This window comes from Oryza brachyantha, chromosome 2, assembly GCF_000231095.2.
Source record: "Oryza brachyantha chromosome 2, ObraRS2, whole genome shotgun sequence".
Classification (NCBI taxonomy): Eukaryota; Viridiplantae; Streptophyta; class Magnoliopsida; order Poales; family Poaceae; genus Oryza; species Oryza brachyantha.
In genome coordinates, this window is record NC_023164.2 from 4,895,308 (window position 1) to 4,907,531 (window position 12,224).

Genomic DNA, 12,224 nt, shown 5'->3' on the forward strand with positions numbered 1-12,224 from the left:
ATCCTTCCATAGGCAACCTCACCTACCTCAGAAAGCCTGATCTCCTTGTGAATGATCTTACTGGCAACATTCCGTCAGAGCTGGGTCGTCTGCTTGACTTCCAGCATGTCAACCTGAGGTACCCTGGAAGGTGGCAGTCCAGCATCACTGCCCCTATGCCAGCAGCTTGAGAACATTAGTCTGGCGTTTAACAGCCTCTCAGGAGGGATACCACCAGCCATGGGTGATATGTTCAAGCTGCTCATAGTTCAGTTGCAGCACAACATGCTTGATGGGGCGATGCCTCGCACAATAGGCTTGTTGGGAAACTTAGAGGTGCTTAATCTCTACAACAACATCCTTTCAGGAAGCATCCCACCAGAGATTGGTAACCTCACCAGTCTAGTAAGTCTTAGTCTGAGCTACAATCACTTGACAGGTTCATTTCCTTCTTCTCTTGGTAACCTTCAGAGAATCAAGAACTTGCAACTGAGAGGGAACCAACTTTCAGGGACAGTTCCATCATTCTTAGGGAACCTCTCATCACTAACCATTCTTAATCTTGGCACTAACAGATTTTATGGGGAGATTGTATCATTGCAAGGACTATCATCTCTGACTTCCCTAATTTTGCAAGAAAACAACCTTCATGGTGCTATCAGAGGCTGCATTTTGCTTATTTTAAAACAAATTCCAGCAAACAGTAAAAAGGCAGTATTGTGTAAATTATGTATTATCAGATATATCCTATGTATGAATTTAAATACAAATTCTAAAAGTTGCAAATTTTCCTTTATGTAACATTTTATTATGATTACAGAGTACGGTTTGGGCAATGAGGTTTCAATCCTGGGTGATATCTACAGCTATGGTATACTGTTGCTGGAGATGTTTACCGGAAAAAGACCAACTGGCAGTGAATTTGGAGAAGCTCTCAGCCTTCACAATTATATTCAGATGGCACTTCCAGACAATCTGATCAATATTGTAGACCAACACTTACTAGTACCAGAGGACAACGATGGAGAAGAAAGAAACTCAAGACAGTGAAGCAACAAGAGATGCGAGGATAGCCTGCATCGCTTCAATCCTGCAGATTGGAGTTTCCTGCTCAAAGGAATCTCCAGCAGACCGCATGCAAATTGGAGATGCTTTGAAAGAGTTGCAGAGAACAAAAGACAAGCTTGGTATGTCCCTGTGTTGAAGCATCAAATCTTTCAATCATTTGGCATAACATCCTGAGGTTACCATGCATAAATATGTAAAGCTGAGCAACCGAAGCCTTATTCAGTACAGGTTCAGGTTGCAACTTAAAGAGTAGCTCCACGATATGCTCAGTTGCTCACACAATGCAGGGTGCTGTTTAATATTGAATCGATATAAGAGCCATAATCTGTTTGGCATTTGCAGAAAGTACATGTAAATTAACTAACTGCACAAGCAGTTTTATGTAATTCTATTGGGCTTGTAACCTTCAAAATTACTTAGTGCTTACCAATGCATTTGATAGAGAAGTTGCAAGTGCAATGCATCAACACAAGAAAGAAGAGTATCAGTGTATTCACGAATAATTTTCTTTTTTAAACAAAGGAGTATCAGTTTTTTTTTCGTGAATACGCAAAAGAATTGCGTATCATTGCATTAAGACGAGAGAAAAAAAATTACAGATCACAAACCAGGAAGAGGACAGAGAGAGGAGAGGGGGCAAATATTTAGGCTGCTGCTGGTACCTATCGTACCTACCTTTTGATGCAGGCGGGGAGAGGAGAAGGCGGAGGCGGGGCGCAAAGTCCCCACCGACTCCTCCTTTCGAGACGCGAGGCTCACCGGCGTGGGCGGCGCCGCGATTGCCGGGCTCCGGTGAACTCGGCGGTATGATAAGCCGGCCGGGCTAAACAAAATCCAGAAGGATTGACAGGAAAATCCCGTGTCGTATCGCGCGCTCGAGGTCTCGTGGTAGCGACGACGATCAGGCCATGGCGAGGGGAAGGGGGAACCCGCCGTACCCCCACGCCGGGGGGAGACGACGGCGGTGAGCCGGAGAAGACGAGGGAGTGGGCCGACGCGGCCTTCATGAGGGAAACTGTGGCCCGGCCCACTAGTCAGTCAGCCTGCACGGGCTCGGCAATCCCGTCCCGGCCCAAAATGTATGGGCCAACATGTATTTCGTCATCCCTTTCAGGCCCAACATGTATGGGCCGTCACGTTGGCTTAGCCATTTTATCCTGAGCCATCACCTCGCTTAGCAGCGAGGAATTTGCCATTTTGGACACCAAACACACGGCTTCGCCAAAATGATCATAAAACTGCTTCTCTAAAATAGTCACGTATCTATTGACACCATTTTAAATGGTTATACATGTTTGATTTACATATCTCCTTCTCTTTTCACCCAAAGTAACATTTGAAAGCGCTAAACTACCCCTAACTCTTTCCTAACATGTATATGAATATTTATGGATCTAAAAATATGTTAGACATCAAAACATATTAAAATGATCCAGTGTGGCGTAGTTGCTCACCGGCCCACCGACGGCGTCGCGATCGTGGTTTGTTGAGTTCAACGTCCCTGAGCAGCTGGCCCTAACAACACGGTGGACTTCTCGACTTACGCCGCGTTTGGAGGCCCGCTACTTATCATCTTATTTTCTCATTTTTATGCTTTCTAAACTGCTAAAAGTATATTTTTTATAATTAATAATATTAATCTATTTTATATTTTTATAATTAATAATTAATTAATCATGTACTAATATATTAATATGTTTTTCGCACTAGATAACTAACACCCCTCTACTTACAAACGAACGTGGCCTTAGGGTGAGTTTTAAGAGTCCGTGAGAAAGGAAGTTAGAAAATTACATAAAACAAAATATCTTATTAGTGAAAGATAAATTAAGTATTAAACTATTACAAACAAATGGTACAAACAAACTTCTTTGCACCATCGACTTGGCTCAGTGTGGACAACATCGGCAGTGACAAGGAGTAAGGATTGTGGGATATTTAACTATTTATTAACCTTAGATTTAATATTTAATCAATATGTCTATACATGTTGGTTCTACTAATATGTCATAAACATAAAAACCGTAAATATTTAAACGTTATAATATAGCGGTGGCAAAAAAAATTGAATGTCCCTAACAACGGTACTTTTGTAAATAATAAGCTAATGATGTGTTTGGTTCTAGGGATAGAGTGGGTTGGATAGATAGAATCAACCCATCCCTAACCTTGTTTGTTTGGTGGATGGGTATGGGTAGGATCAGGAGAGAAATATTCCTCTTAGATCCAGGTCCAACCCATTCCACTAAAATGGTGTGACGGATCCGTCACAGGACGATCACGACGTACAGAGATGTGTTTATTTTATTTATTAAATTTATTTAAAATATATTACTTGTATAAATATACATCCAGTTACTTTGGGTTATTCATATATTAATCCTAGTATTTAATATTTTATTTTAGATATGAGAGGTAACCTTTATCCCATCTCATCTCTTTAACCAAACAAAAAACAGGTCTAACCCATCTCATCTCATCCCTCTTACCAAACAAAAAACAAGATCTAACTGATCCGTCTAACTAAACATAGAAGACCAACACATCCTACACTCCAGGGATGGATCCAACCCAACTCACCCCATCCACAAACCAAACGTATCCTAATCGTTTTGTTTTTGTCTCGTTAAGAAAGCCATGCATGAAAATTTCATTGGATTGATCGAGCAAAATTTGCAAAGGTCATTATTGACGAAAACTTAAATCTAAATTTTGTACATTAACTGGCGACTACGAGCCACTCCTCCCCTACGCCTTGCCACAATTTCTAACCAAAAAAAAAAAAAACGGGAGATGCTTCCATCTTCAAAACCTTGCGGCATGTCAACTCTGAATTCTTTCTTCGACCACCTGTCCCAGTCCTTAATTCACATGTTCCGATTATTAACTACCTCAATAGCTGACATTGCAAGTCAAATTTATCTGGCAGCCTCATTTGATTATTTTGCTAGATTGATTGCTCTTTGATCTCGCAATGTTGCTGCCTCCTTGTTGTCCTCCGACTCACGTTGCTTCTGCAGAGGTGATTGCAGGATATATAGCAGCAGCAGCCCGGGCACCCTCTGCCATCAATTCGTCATGTTAGAACAAAAGTTGGCATAGTCTCACAGTATATAGTCTGTCTGTTCTAAAATATAGCTAACCTATATCATAGGATTTCGTAGTTATATCATATAAAGTTATATTTTAGGATGGAGAGAAAATTATGTTATCTATGTTGGCAGTAGCAAAGGTTAATTTAGTGGTGCGTTCCTCCTTTTCTTTAAGAATAATTACATAAGATGAGGAATTAGTTGATTTCTTGCGCTACATTGCATCATCAGTTTTCATATTATAAGATGTTTTGGCTATATGTAAATTTATTCAGGTGTCAATCAATATGTTTTATATACGTGTGTCCAAATTTATCAGTATGCACATAAATTTAGGGAGGATTATAAAATCTTTTAATTTGAAACATATGTAATATTCTATTATATATTTAATAATAATAATAATAAGTTCGTGGCAACAATTATTGTTTAGTATGATTTGCTTTGTATAATAATAAGTTCGTAGTATAATAAAAAAAAAGAAGACCTGATTGCATGAACTCCATGCGGTAAAAGTCCTCTGTAGCTCGTCCAACGAGCAAAAGTCAACAAAATGATCCAATTATTTATAATTTTTGTACAGATATATTGTAATCCCGGACTAGTAGTACTTCAATATGACAACTCGATCATCTGTAGATAGCTAGCCTTGAACAAATTCACACGTAGGCTAAACCACCAGACGTGATTATTAAAAAGGTTGAAACAGAGACTAAGACGAACAGACACAAAGAAATAAACTTTAAGAGAAAAAAAAGCTAACAATTAACATGACATGGGTGCAGTAGCACACGATCAGCCGGCACATATGTGCAGCTTAACTGAAACAATTAAAATGACACCAAAAATATTTTGACACACAATAATGGATTTGTGATAGTAATGATAATAATAATAATTATTATCTATAATTATTATTAGATAATAATTACTATTTCCGTTCTTCATCATTAGATTTTTTTTCATTTTTTTCCTTTCTTTTTTTTTACGAAGCACAAGTCTGAGAAACGCTTCACCACCATCCGTTTGTATCTCGAAGTCGGCAAAATGAATCGATAATTAGGGTGTGTTATATTTCTAATTATCTCTTCTTCGTTCTCACCAAAGATATATAATTTCTTTTATCCCTCTTCTGGGGTCTTACCGGAGATAATTCGGATATCATGCCTAATTTTTTTTATGAGAACACATTACAACGCCCCCTCTTCTGGGGTCTCAATGGGCACGTCATCTCACGCTGAGAGCACAAAGCTATTAGAATTCTAAAAAATTCGCTCCAACGATAAATTGAATCTACTAGATCCTTATATAACCAGTAAGCTACGGGCCCTTTCGCATATCATGCCTAATTTTAATCGAGATCCCAACAGCGGGGCCAGCGGAAACCCGACAGGAAGCCCTTCAAAATATTTTGCCAATCCCTGCAAGTGAAACAATAAATATAATCAGTCAACAATAATCGCAGAGTTGTCACAGAACTAATTAAAAAGCAAACGGCAATTGCACAAATTGTCCTCAGAACAGTGTATGGTGATACTAGCTTGTGTGCTAGGTACTCCTCTGTTTTATAACTTTAGCTATGACTAGATTAATTCATTGATTAAAATATATTACCGATATATATATCTAGATTTATTAGTATATATATGAATTTAAGCAATGGCAAAAGTCTTATCCGTGGATGTTCGCTTAGTTTGAGTGGTTGAGCTCCAGCTCCATTTTTCCCGTTTGGGTGAATTTGTTTCTTAATGCATTTGTTATCGTTAAATATAAGTTTTGCTTTTAAAAAAAATGAATGTGATGCCTTTTCTTTTTGGCATGTCGTGGCTCCCGTGTCACTGATGTACATGGCTGCATCCTCCATAAAAACACCGCCAGCCATAAGTTTGGCTGAAGAAAAGGCACGGCACATGCCAGTTTTTCCTCTTTTTTGTACTGAAAATTTTTGGAAACCTTTGTGTTTTTCTTTGCACTGTTTCGTTTGGGTGAGCTTTTGTCCCTTGCTGAAAACACAATCTATGAATCCATGTTCTGGATTTTTGAGGTATTATCATTGTGATTCCTCTGTTTCACCACTGAAATTTCCCATGCTTAGATGCCATTATGCCAAGTGCTTCCGTCGTCCGAATGAATCCCATCATATCATCAAGCTCCAATCCTCAGACCAAGAAAAATTCAGGTTTGCAATTTGTCCCATCCTCCATTAATTCCATTGGCCGTTCTTGAAAATCTATGTGCATATCTGTTCCTGAATCATCATCAGTGATATCACCAACTTGGGAACTTTAACAGTTCAATGCCAAGTTAGGTCCGGTTTTGAGCGACGGAATTTTCTCTAGCTCCGAGAGATAATGAAATTGGTCTATGTGAAACCCTTTGAAAAGATTGTTCCGGATAATTAATGTTGCGCGAGCGTTGAAATTCTTAAACTTGAATTTGCCATGTCCTACCTCAATTTGGAATTAAACATTGTTAGGTACAGTGCAATTTAGAGTTGTACGACCCAATTGTACTATCTGCGTACGACTGAAACACTATAGTCAAAGTTGATCAAATGAGTGACACTATAGTCGTCGTTGATCAATTGGGTCGTACGTAAGTCGGATGGTTGAGTCGTATGGATAGCAATTTTCTTTGAAGTTAGGTTACTAGCCGTACCTCGTTAAGCCTTTTGGTCGTCGGAGCGCAGGAAGAAGCCGTAGAAGCCTCCGACCACGGTTGCTCCGGCCATGGCCCAGACGAGGACCTGGGCCGGGAACGGCATGATCGCCGCCACCTTGTACGAGAAGACGGCGGTGAGCATCGTCGTCAGAAGCCACACCGCCGTCTTGATACGGTGGCGGCGGGGGGACTCCGCCGGCGTCTTCTCGAACAGCCGCAGGCAGTAGAAGAGTGACACGAGGTCGACGTAGGAGAAGCCTACGAAGGAGATGGTCGCCAGGTCTCCGGCCGACCTGCGCACCGCCATGACCGAGTTGAAGGTCAGGAAGGCGAAGCCGGCGACGGTGAGAAGGGAGAATCCCATCCACTGCTGCTCTGCCGCCGGTGATTGCTGCGGCAGCGGCGGCGGCGGCGGAGGATGCTGCTCTACCTGGGCCTGGCCCTGCTCCATGGATTTCACAAGTAATGCTATCTTTGAACTCATTGGCACGTATACAGGTTAGTCCTAGCTAGGCTCCTAGGTTGTGAAGAGCGATCGAGTTTGTACAGATCTGCAAAATTTCGATATGATTTAGATCAGCAAGTGCTTGTTTCAGGAGGGGGGGGGGGGGGGGAGGGGAAGTAGTAAGATCAGCAAGTGAAAATTGAGATTGGAAAATTCCACAATTATTAGATGAAAATTTAGAAGAATTGGCATCTCTTATTGACGTGTTTTATATATAATTATTACTCGTGTTTTGCGTGTACCCTTACCAAACGTTACAATCATATGGACAACCAGTGGCAAACTCTTCAGTAGAGTTATGTTAGGTGTCCAACTTAGCAAATCTTGTTTATTTGCTATATCTATTACTCAATATATTTTTACCTCCTAATTAATAAACCACATCCAGTCGTGGCGGATCTAGGATTTTTCTTTTTTTTTGGGTGTGCCTACCTCTTACATAAAATTTCCGTTACACCACAAAATTAGTATAACTATACCAAATTTCTTAAAATAAGCTATAATTTAATTATATCAAAAAATTTCTCAAAATACAGTACTAATAGTCTAATACACAAATATGCTAAAAATCTAGGGTGGTCCTAGGCACATATCCCTGGAATCGCCATTGGCAGCCTGAATGCCCATAATATTTTACTTTTTTTTATCACGAATGTGCAAAACAGATATTGTATTTTACAAAGGAAAATTGTAAAAGAAATAAAATGAATGTTCTAAAAGATTTTAGATATAAGAAATAAATGAAATATGTGTTGAACTTTTCATAAGGATATAAATGCATAAAGTATGTAAAGGGATAATGTAATATTAGAGTTGAATTACACATATTTGAACGTAGATTTTAAAGGTGTTATTCAAGATGTAGATACATATGATTTTGAAGACTTAAAAGTACCTTTATGTATAGTAATTTGAAATGGAAAAAATGGGCAAGCAACTTGTTCCTAAATTTTATATAATTCAATGATTTGAATTAATTGATATAAACCAAAGCTTTCTCATTTAAATTATAACATAAATAATGATTTTAATTCAAAATTAAACATTTTTGTTAGGTTTTATAGTTTTTTTCCTAAATTTTAATATAAATTTAGGGAAGATGAATTCATTTCTTATTAGACTAGAAGAATTCACCGATTATAATTTAAAATAACAATTGTACAAAATAAAAGGTAAGAAGAATGTTAATGTAACGTATAAAAAACAAACTATTAAATTAAGGAAATATAAATGAACCAAACAACATACTTCATCCGTCTTAAAAGAAGATCACTTTTGTTTGTCCTAAAATAATGTACTTGAGTTTACGAACGTAGAAAACAAGTACATTAGAACTGAATAAAGTGATAAACAATTGCATTAAAATTTGGTAATATAAAGGGTATTGTATTGTTTTAGCTTTTGTATTAATACATATATAGGATGAGAGAAAAATTAGTTACTTTGAGACAGAGGGAGAATTAGAGTGAAGTTTATATATTTCCGGAGTGCTAATACAATTAAAATTTTCTGTTTATATTAATAATAACTAAAATTTATATGCACTCCCAAAATCTCTTTTAAGTCCGTAGATTAATATAGTAATATTTTTAATACTCCCTCTGATTTCAAATAATTGACACCAGTTATTGTTCATCTGACAACTTTGATCATTCATCTTTTTTGAAAAAAAGTACGGTGTATATCAAAAAATTATGGTATATTTGTGATGTATGATATATAAATATGCAGCCGTACAAATTCCACTAATCATCACAAATCATTAACTAATTGTTTAATTGTTATTGATGATCAAAGTTGAAATAGTAATGGTCAACCGTGAAAATAAATAAAGACGGATGTAGTATAAAATAAATATACTATAAATATATGTAACGATGTTTTTTTAAAAATACTTTGGTGATGTAGATGGTAATATATTTTTATATAAATTTACTCAAAAGTTCCAACTTAGATAAAGTACCAACTTAGATAAAGTAGTAATATAAATAGTTTTAGCAAACATAGGGGGTGAAGACTAATTAACGCCTATTTAGTTCCAAAAATTTACTCACACAAATATCATATCGAATATTTAGACATCTAAATAGAGCATTAAAATGAAACGAAAAACTAATTGCACGGTTATGTGAAAAATCGTGAAACCAGTTTTTAAGTCTAATTAGTCAATGATTAGTTATAAGTGCTACAGTAACCCGCGTGTGCTAGTGAGAGATTAATTAGGCTTAATTAGACGAGCCGTAAAATTCATTTTTTTCATTTGTGTCAAAAACTATTTCCGATATCCGTTAAACGACGCCCAAAGGTTTTTATTTCCCAAACTAAACACCCCCTCCCCCGAGATAACTGGGCTCAGGACCACTTGAAATTAAACACGGTGCACAGCTAGAGAAGATGTCGTTGCATGAAGCAGACAGGCAGATCTTAAGCAGCAGCAGGTTGACCGCAGGAAGAAGAACACCTAGTCGCATGAACAGAGGAGGCTGCATGCTCGGCCGGCGCTAAGAAGGAATCGGAATCGGAAGCTCACACGCAGCAGCAAGGAAATTAAATTGGCCGCGGCAAAAGGCACAACACACACCGGCCGGGAGAGTTCAGAGTTGAGAAATCACATTTATTCTGAGGCAGAAAATACGGAGATGAAGCTATCGAGGTTGGGGGAAAGGAAACGAACCACAGACCGGCGGAGGAGGTAGGAGCGTGCACCGGCGGATCGAGAGAGACTCCGGCCGGCGAGCTGCTCGCGCGACGGCGGCAGGTCGGTCTTTCTGACACTAGCTATTATTAAGGAGCTAACTGTAATTGCTGCAGCAGCAGCGGAGGTTCTCGGCTAGTCTTTGCCATGGATACCTCTTCCTTTAATACTAGGGCCAAAAGAACCTCACGGCGACGCCGTCTCGCCACTGACGCGCAAATACTAAACTTTTCGTCGAATGTCGAATCGGATGACACTAAAGTATTAAACATATATTAATTATAAAACTCATTTCATAAATAAGTGCTAATTCGTGAGATGAATTTTTAAGCCTAGTTAATCCATAATTAGACATGTTTACCCTACCATCACATAGGCTAATTATGGATTAATTAGGTTTAATATATCCATCTCGCGAATTAGTCAAAAATTATGAATAAGGTTTATTAATAATCTACGTTTACTATTTTATAATAACCGTCCAAACATTCGATAGAACAAAAGACTAAAAATAAGTCATTTGTCCCGACCACCACGACTCACTGGGAAAGCACTGTGCTAGAAACAGCGAAAACAACGACGTGGACGGCCCGTCGCTCGCCCTTTCCACCGGCTTTTAACACATAGGAGTACTCACCCGCAATAAAATTATTTTTCAGTTTTTTTACAATCATTTAACTCTGTGTCTTATTTAAAATTTTTTATGATCAATATTTTTATTTTTATTGGATGATAAAATATGAATAGTAGTTTATGTGTGACTAATATTTTTAAGTTTTTATATAAATTTTTCAAATAAGACGAATGGTCAAACGTTGGATAAAGAAAAACGAAAAATAAAATTATTATGGGACGGAGGTAGTAATAATAACCCGGAGTGGGTGATGGGTACTCAAACCAATACCTATCTATATTCATGACACTAACAATTATAGGATTATAGCACTCAGCTATTAAAATCATGTTATGTAACGATAATTTTATACATTAATGTTAAACACACCGTGAACGATCATGCATGTAAATTCAAAAATCAATAAATTAGATAATAATTTAATACAACTAAACTTGAACTCAAAATCAAGACTCAGCGTGTGGGGTTTTTTAACCTATGTGTTGGTTGGGTACATATGACTCAACAGAACACATCCCATATATCTATTATCTAACAGGTATGGATTTTTGATCATTAGTACGATCCAGGACGTACCTGCCGGAGTGAAGTGCGATCCGACGGACCAGATCCTGGAGCATCGGGAGGGCAAGGCGATGCCGGACTCGAGCAATCTCCACCCTCTCGGCGACGAGATCATCCCCACGATCGAGGGCGAGAATGGCGTCTGCTACACCCATCCCGAGAGGCTGGCTTCCAGGTTCACATATGCATTTGTTGAATCACCGGTGAACGAATTGCCGAGCTTAAATTCTTCATGCATAAATTGGTTGATGCGTGATGCAATTGATATGTCGAATGATGCGTGCATGTGTATGTGATTGCGGCACAAACTTATGCCCCCAGAGATTAAGATTGGATCTTAAAACATAAGTATTCTTAGGTTTTAGCTGTGCAAATTAGCCACGTTAACACTAGGCATCATGCAAGATCATGATGTCAAAACTAAATACACTAAGGGCCCTTTTGAATTACGAGAATGAAAAAACGGAGGAATAGAAATAATATAGAATTCTAACAGGAATATACGTGTAAAACAAATGATTGCAAAACATAGGAAAAACATAAGAAGGACCGTTTAATTAGACCATAGGAAAAACACACGAATTAGACCCTTTGAATAACATGAATGAAAAAATTGAGTAATAGAAAAAATATAGATTCGGACATGAATGTAAGTGTAAAACAAAGAATTGCAAAAATAGAAAAAACGTAGAAATAGCCGTTTGATTGGACCACAGAAAAAACACAGGAATTTAAGGAGAGATAAAAACTCATAGGATTTTTTCCATGAGGTTCTACCTCTTATTAAATTTTCTCCAAAACTTATATGGGAAGAGACATTCCATAGGAATTTTATAAGATTTTATAGGGTTCATTACTTTGATTCAAATGACTTTGTAGGAAAAATTACTATAGTAATAATATGCTCTAAAATTTCTATAGATTTTCTTTGAATAAAGGGGACCTTAGAGTTATGAGAAGAAAAAACATGAGGTCCTAACTCATGTTTATTTTCCTCTAAAATATATATAGGATTGTCCAATCCAT

At 37.8% G+C, this 12,224-nt stretch overlaps 1 long non-coding RNA gene across 1 annotated transcript; it reads right to left on the minus strand.

Annotated features, from left to right (window-relative positions):
- Positions 1-5,213: 5,213 nt before the first annotated feature.
- On the minus strand, positions 5,214-10,208 carry LOC102718619. The gene is made up of 2 exons (XR_005811072.1): positions 9,980-10,208; positions 5,214-5,560 (listed from the first exon to the last, which is right to left on the minus strand). It is a non-coding gene; the product is annotated as an uncharacterized LOC102718619 (long non-coding RNA).
- Positions 10,209-12,224: the final 2,016 nt, after the last annotated feature.